The following is an 8,327-nucleotide window of genomic DNA, read 5'->3' as shown; positions in this document are numbered from 1 at the left end:
AAAAAAAAAAAAAAAGAAGTGAACCTGAATAGGTAACAATTTATTATGTTAGTATTTAGGAATATTGCTAAGATTAAAAAAAAAATAAAAACCCTAGGCTGAGGAATCTGAAAACTCAATCTTGAATAGTAAAATTGCAGGCACTGTGAAGAGGTAAAAAGTATGGGCCCCAGAGTTAGTGTGTCTAGGTTTAGATCTCAGATTCACCACTTCTTAGCTATGGGCATGTTACTTTTCCTCTTTGTGCCTCAATTTCCTCATGTGTAAATGGGATAAGAATAATATCTAGCTCCTAGAGTTGTTTTGAGGATTGCATGAGTTGATATTTATAAATCTCTTAAGATAGTGTGGGGCACATAGCATGTGTTCAAATGTGAGCTATGGTGAGGCTCAGGTTGGAAAGTTGTTAGGGGAGGTCTGTTTGTGTGGCAGGAGGCAGTTTTCCCAGGAATCCTCAAATCTAACCGGGCATTGCATTCATTTGGTAATTATTTGAACTAGCCACAATGAGGAATACACTGGTGTAGAACCAGACCTGCCCAATGGGACCTGCTCTTACAGGAAAGTCAGATGCCTCCTGAAGTATACCTGATGTGGGCGTCCCCTCTGTGTCACCCCTGAAAACAGTGCTCTGAGAACATGGGAAGGAGCCTTATGGCTCTCCAGCTAGTCATCTTCTGGCAGTTCATTCCTGTGGACTGTGTGGTTCCGTTCTGGGTCTGCTGCCACATCCCTCATTATACATACAATTTACTCATTTTAAGTGTATAATTCAGTGATTTTTAGTGTGTTCACAAAGTTGTTCAACCACCATCACAATCACTTGTAGAATATTTTGTTACCTGCAAAAAGAAATTCTGTATCCATTAGAAATTCTGTATCACTCCTCATTTCTTCAGAGATTATACTTAACTGCTACACTTAAATATACAGTATCTGAAAAATGGCTCATAACTCACTCAGGATGGCTGAGTCCCAGGATAAAAATAGGGAATGATGGGAGATAATGTCAGTGAGGTCAGCAAAGGACAGATTTTGAAGGGATTTGAATGAGCTGGGAGTTTGGATTTTATCCTAAAAGTACTGAGGAGACACAGAAAAGCTTTAAATAGAGAAGTAACTCCAAAATATTTATTAGTTTTCACTCTAATCTTTATTATTTCTTCCCTCTTGTTTGCTATCAGTTTATTTGGCTCTTTTTCTAATGTCTTAGGGTGGTAAGCTAGATAATTGATTTGAAGTCCTTCTCCTTTTTTTAATATAGGCATTTTACAGCTATAAATTTTCCTCTGAACACTGAGTTAGCTGCATCCCATAAATTTCAGTATGTTGTGTTTTCATTTTCATTCATATCAAAATATTTTCAAATTTATTTTGTAATTTCTTTGATCAGTTGTTTAGGAGCGTGTTGTTTGATTTATGCATACTCATGAATTTCCTGAATTTATTTTTTATTGCATTCCATTGTGGTCAGAGAACATACTTTATGTGATTGCAATCATTTTAAATTAATTGAGGATTGTTTTATATTAGGGCTTATGGTCTGTCCTGAAGAATGTTCTATGTGCATTTGAGAAAAAAAATTATGTTCTGCTATTTTTGGGTAGAATATTCTACAGATGCCTTTTATATCTAAAATTTTATTTACAGTGTTGTTCAAGTCTTCTGTTTCCCCATTGATATTGTGCCTAGATGTTATCCATTATTGAAAATGGGGTAATAAAGTCTCCTGTTATTGTTGTTGAATTGTCTGTTCTCCCTTTATTATTATCAGTTTTTGCTACAGGTATTTTGGGGCTTTGTTGTTAAGTACATATGCATTTATAATTCCTTTTTTTTTTTTTTTTTTTTTTTTTGAGACAGAGTCTTGCTCTGTCACCCAGGCTGGAGTGCAGTGGTGCGATCTCGGCTCACTGCAGCCTCTGCCTCCCGGGTTCAAGTCTCTGCCTCAGCCTCCCGAGTAGCTGAGATTACAGATGCCCACCACTACGCCCAGCTAATTTTTGCATTTTTAGTAGAGATGGGATTTCACCATTTTAGCCAGGCTGGTCTTGAACTCCTGACCTCACATCCACTCTAAGTGCTAGGGTTACAGGCATGAGCCACTGCACCTGGCATTAATTATAATTCTTATATCTTCCTGATGGATTGACTTTTTTACATTATAAAATGCCCCTCTTTAGTAACATTTTTTGTCTTAAATTCTACTTTGTCTGCTAATAGTATAGCAACCCCAGCTTTGCTGGAGTTGCTGTCTGCATTGTATCTTTTTTGCCGTCCTTTAACTTTCCATCTGTTTGTCTCTTTGAACCTAAAAAGTGTCTTTCGTAGATAGACAGCAAATAGTTAAATCTTGTTTGTTTTATTCAGTCTGACAACGTCTGCCCTTGGATTGGATTGTTTGGTCTATTTTCATTTAACGTTACTGTTGATATAATTGGATACATATCTGCCATTTAAATTTCTGTTTCTATATGTCTTAATGTCTTATGTCTTTTTTATTCTTCTGTTCCACCTTTCTGATTTCTTTTGCATTAAGTGAATATTTTCTAGTGTATCTTAACTCATTTTATGATTCACTTTACCGTATTTTAAAGGGTATTTTATTAGTGGTTTTTTTAGGTCTTGCAATATACATTTTTTCATAATCTATGTCATAAATATACTAACTAAATTCCAATGAGATACAGAAGTGTTGCTCCTAGATAGCTCTATTCATTCTTCTGCTTTTTGTACCATTATTATTATGCATATTACGTCTGTGTTACAAACTCAACAATACATTGTAATAATTTTATAATTTCATAATATATCCTTTAAAATAAGAGTGGAGCACAAATATATATATATATATATATATATATATATATATATATATATATATATACAGAGTTGGTTTTATTAACCTTCTTATTTACTGTTTCTGATTCTCTTTCTTTTTTCTGGTAGATTTGACTCACTGGTGTCATTTTCTAACTCTGACGCAGCTTTGTTTCCACCTACTTCTTTGAGCTGTTACTGTCAAATATTCTACATTTCTTTATTTTGTAGCACCAACAATGCAATTATGTACATGTTTTATACAAGTACATTTTATATTAGTCAATAATAGAATGGAGAAAGTAGATACAATTATACTGTATTTTATAATTACATTCATAATCACCTTTATTGGCACTCTTTATTTTTTTCACATAGATTTTAATTACCATCTGAGGTCACTTGCTCTCAGCAAAGTTGAAGAACTAACTTCAGCATTTCTTGTAAGGCAGTTCTACTAGCAACAAATTATCTCCATTTTTATTTACCTAGGAATGCCTTCACCCCTAATTTTTTGCTAATTTTGCTAAATATAAAATCTTTGACAATTTAAAATTTTTTCAGCCTTTTGAATATGTCATACCACAGACTTCCAACCCCCATTATTTCTGATGAGAAATTAGCTATTAATCTCATTAAGGTTCCTTTATATGTAATGAGTCTCTTTTTTTCTGCTTTTATTTTAACATTTTGTCTATGATGTGTCTTTAGATCTCTATTTATGATAACAGGAGATGTAAGTTGATACTGTCCTGAAACTACAATGTATCTTACGCTATTTATGCTGAGTATGTGATCAAATTTTTAAGTATTTCATGTGCATTTGAAAAGAATACATATTATGCATTTTTCTGGTGCTGTGCTTTATACACAAGATTTTTTCAGGTAAATATTTAGTGACAGTTTAATCCTTAGGGCATTATTATTATTATTATTGTCATTTTGAATAATCACAATTTTCCCTCTATTTCTTCTTGGATCTCAGACCTATGTGGAATCTCTTACCATCTTCCTTAAGTATATCCTTCAAAATTTCCTTTATTAAAAGTCTATGGTCAAAAACTACATTTTTGTCTGAAAGTGCTTTTTTCCTCAATCTTGAAATATATTTTCACTAGGTATAAAATTCTAGTTGACAGTAGTCTTTCTCTGAGTACATTGACAATATCATCCTATTGTATTTTAGTTTTCATTTTTGCTGTTCAAAAGTTAGCTATCCGTTTTTTATCTGTTATTTGGCTGGTTTATTAAAAAATTTTTAACTTCTTAATATGGAAAATTTTAAAGAATATGGAATGATATAATGACCTCTAATGTGCTCTTTCCTTTTGATGTATAAAAGCTTTTTGTGTGTGTGTGTGTGTGTGTGTGTGTGTGTGTGTGTGTGTGTGTGTAGGGAGATAATTTATTGCAGTTGATTTTTTAACCTCTTCAGATAATACTTTTTGACCTATTTTCACTATACTCTGATACCCGAACTCCATGTGGATCCCAGTTTTTCAACCTCAGCACTATTGACATAATTTGTGTTTGTGCAGACCCACCCAAACATTGTAGAAAGTTTAGCAACATTCCTGGCCTCTGTTCACTGGATGCTGGTAGCACACACCCACCACCCCTGTCAGTTGTGACAACCAAAAATGTCTCCAGACATTGCCAAATGTCCCCTGGAAGGCAAAATTGTCCCGGTTGAGCACCATTACTTTAGACTTATGTTAAACTTTTTAATCCACATTTCCTGTTTCTTCATGTTTCATTTGTGTATTCCAAACCTTTGTCATCTGTGAACTGCAGGTGGGATAATTTCTTCACTACCCCTCTCTTCAGCTTTATTAGTTTATAGTTTTCATATTTATGAAGTTTTATATTTGTGTTGGTTTCTTTGTATCTGCCTAATTCAAGTTTATCTTTAACTTCTATGAACAATGATGTTATGTTCTGTGGCTGATCATTTCAGGATCTGAAATCATAGTTACTGATTTTTGCCTTTGCAGATTCTTATTTATGGCCCTTTATTTCCCCAAGTGCTGAGCAAGACTTGCTCATTTTCCTTGGAACTTTGTGTGTGTGGCAATTCATTATCTGTGAGATGAAGGTGGGTTTCTTCAGAGAGAATTTAATTTAGCTTCTGCTGGATGCATGAGATCACAACTACTTTAGGACCACTTACATTGTTGGTTTCAGAATTTTCAGACTCCCAGGTCATAAGAATTTAGGCTGCAAATCCAAGTGAGGGCCAGCCTGTAGGTACCAGTTCTCTGGGACTATTTTCCACTTTTCCTCTGTTTTCAGGTTCAAGAGTGGTAACATTTCTAGTAGTCCCATTGGTGGTAAAGAGGTAGTGAGCTTACATCTAATCAATTCTACTCTGAAAATCCTGCTGGTGGAAACTTACTAGTTAAGGTTTCTTATTTGACTTTCTCTTCCCAGGTGGACCTTGAATTTTGTCTCTGGTGCCTTGTGAGGCTATGAAACTCTAAGCTCAATATTCCTGGTTCTGCAAATGCCCCCAGAGTGAAAGCTGGTCCATTTTCTGCCTAATTCTTGGGTTCATACCCTCACTTCACTTTTTTCCTTAGTGTTTATTATTTTGTTGGCAGCTCATCAATGCACTTCAGAAGGTGTTTATCTTTTCTGCCAGCATTTTTAGTTATTTTCAGTGAAAAAATTGGTTAAGGTACCTAGTTTATTATTTTGCTGGCATAGATATTGAGTTACCTTTTTGTTCTTTTCCCAGTTACAAACAAATTAGTTTATTGGGTGTGCCATTTAAGACTCTAACTGTCTTATCCCCAGTACACAGCTAGCCTGAATTTCTTAGGTCAGTGTTTTATAGGAGTTGCAGATGGAGAAATAAACTAGAAGCACTATTAGATTGCTGTTTTCACAGACCTTTCCTTTGCCTTTGACTCTCTGGCTGGAACCAATTATAGGCCAACGTGTGTGAACTTAATGTAGTCCCCCAGTTACTGAGGTGTGCACTGGGATAACCCCACATAAATCACAGTCTCAGCACAAAGCCTTGCTGTGCTGATCAGTTAATGATTTTGAAAATTGAGGAAACAATTGTTAACTTGTTTCTTGGTGATTGCATGCTACTTTTGAATGAGCTTGGAGTATGCCCACCTGTGATGAAGAGTAAAAAAATATGCCATGGAGATAGTTTGCTGTTACTAGTGGGGAATGGTCAGTAACAGTAATCATGATAATCGTAATGAGGATGATATTTATGACAGTGGTGTTCATGTACTCCTTACCATTCGCCATGCTCAGCACTTACTTGGATTAATGGATTCAGATGATCTCATCTAATTTATCTCATAAACAACTGGCCCTATTTAATTATTGCCAGAATCAAAACTCATTAATAATCACATTATAGTCAATACACCACTTCAGCAGTTCACCTCATTCGGTCCTCTTGGCATCAGTTTTGGCATGTAGCTGGTGTAGGTGAAACCATCAGCCTTGTACTCCATCAGCCTTTCAGTGGTGTGTTCCTATGGATAAAGTGGGTGTATAGTTCTCTTACTACAAAAATGTTCTCAGATAAAATTATCATAATTATGCTCTATGACATGAAACTCATCAATCTCTATATGTCTGTAAGAGAAGATCTTTTGGGGTGTGCTCTAACTTATTCTTCATTCTGCCATATGTCCACTCAGATGGTCATCTCTAGGAAGAGATTGGGTGACCTCCTTTTGTAGGTTTGGGTCCTTGACATGTATCTTTTCTGTTATACTACCTTAATAATTTTGAACCAATTTCAAGCCTACTGAAAAGTTTGGCAAATACGTTGTTTTGGTCCTGAAGAATTGAGAATAAGTTGCTGACATGAATACTCCATCACCCCTGGATACCGTCTGTGGGTATCTCCTACACGTCAGGACATTATTCCATATTATGACAATATAACTAACAAGATAAGAAAGTTGGTGTTGCTAAATTCCTACCATCTAATCCTGAGGCCTCATTCACATTTTGTGAACTGGTCCAGTAATGTCTTTTATACAGAAAGATTCAGTTCAGGAACACATGTTGCATTTCATTGTCCTGTCTTTTTAGTGTCTTTCCCTTAGTCTTTCTGAAACTTTTATGACCATGGAGCTTCTGAAAATTACAGGTCAGATATTTTGCGGAATACATTTTAATTTGGGTTTGTTTGATATTTCCTTATGATTAGATTTAGGTGATACATCTTCAGTGGGAATGTGACAGAAGTGACAATGAGTTCTTCCTCAGCCTCCGGTCAGGTGACACCCAATGTTGACATCTCCTATTTCTAATGATGTTAAATTTAATCACTAGATTAAGGTATCTGTCAAGCTTCTGTACTATAAAGTTACTCTCTTGACTCTTGCTTGTAATTAAAGAGTATGAATTCACAGAGAAATTCCTGAGACTGTGTAAACACTCATTCCTTATCAAACTTTGAATTTATTCCTGTAATTATATCATATTGGCCCATAGTTTCCTATTTTATTTCTATTTATATATTTTGATATCTGAATTTTCCCAGGTGTGATCAGTGGTTATCCTTTCATTTGACACTTTCCCATTATTCTTTGAGTATTTCCTTACTTTTGACATGACAAAATATTCCAGGCTCCTCACATTTTCATTTCTAGAATCAGCTGTTTCTCCAGGGATGCTTGGTTTCTTTGAATGGAGGATGGTGTTTCAAAACCGAGATCTGGCCACTAGGTGTATTCATGACTGTTAGGACATAGCTGTTCCCAGCCTTCTCGTGGACAGAGGAAGGGATTATATGTGTGCATGATACAGACACATGCATATTTATACTTCTATTTATTTCAGTATCTGTATGCTGAAAACCAAGAGTTTACAATGGTACTTCCAATTCCGATGCAATACAACAAATTTCCTTCTAATTGTCTCCCTCTGTTTATTAGTAATTCTCTGACAATAAGAAACTTATTATTCTTAGTATACTTATTTGACCAATAACTTGTAGGCAGCCAGTCTCCCATCACTGATGCCTACTGTACCCCTATCCTGAACATGGCCTCCTCTCCAACTGCCCTCAAGTTTTGGCACCCTTGCCATAGCTCCTGCCATACAAAAGTCCTCCACTGGGGTGGCTCTGGTCACCCCGTGTAGGCTCTGACTCCCCATACTGGCTGCACCCTTCCACCGAAGCTCTCCTGGCTCTGTTTGGCCTCTGCCTCCCCACACCAGGCTGCACCCGCATCCTGCCTTTCTCCATGGATGTCTTGCTTAACCCTCTTGAGCACTGACTCTCCATCCTGAGCCACCTCTGCATGTGGAAGCTCTCCCTTCTCCTTTCAGGTTCTGATGTTCTGCATTGGGGAGCCTTTCTTCCCACCTTGTACCTGACTCCATGCACAAAGCTGCTTCCCTGTGTGGACATCCTCCTTATTCCAATTGGCATTTGGCACCCTGCCCATGTCCTTTACTACCCAGGTTCCCCCACCACACTGGCGAGCTCGCCTTCCTTGCTCAATTCCCTCTAATGTATTGTG

Source organism: Cebus imitator, unplaced genomic scaffold (genome assembly GCF_001604975.1).
Source record: "Cebus imitator isolate Cc_AM_T3 unplaced genomic scaffold, Cebus_imitator-1.0 Scaffold161, whole genome shotgun sequence".
NCBI classification, from domain to species: Eukaryota; Metazoa; Chordata; class Mammalia; order Primates; family Cebidae; genus Cebus; species Cebus imitator.
This window is presented reverse-complemented; position numbering follows the sequence as displayed.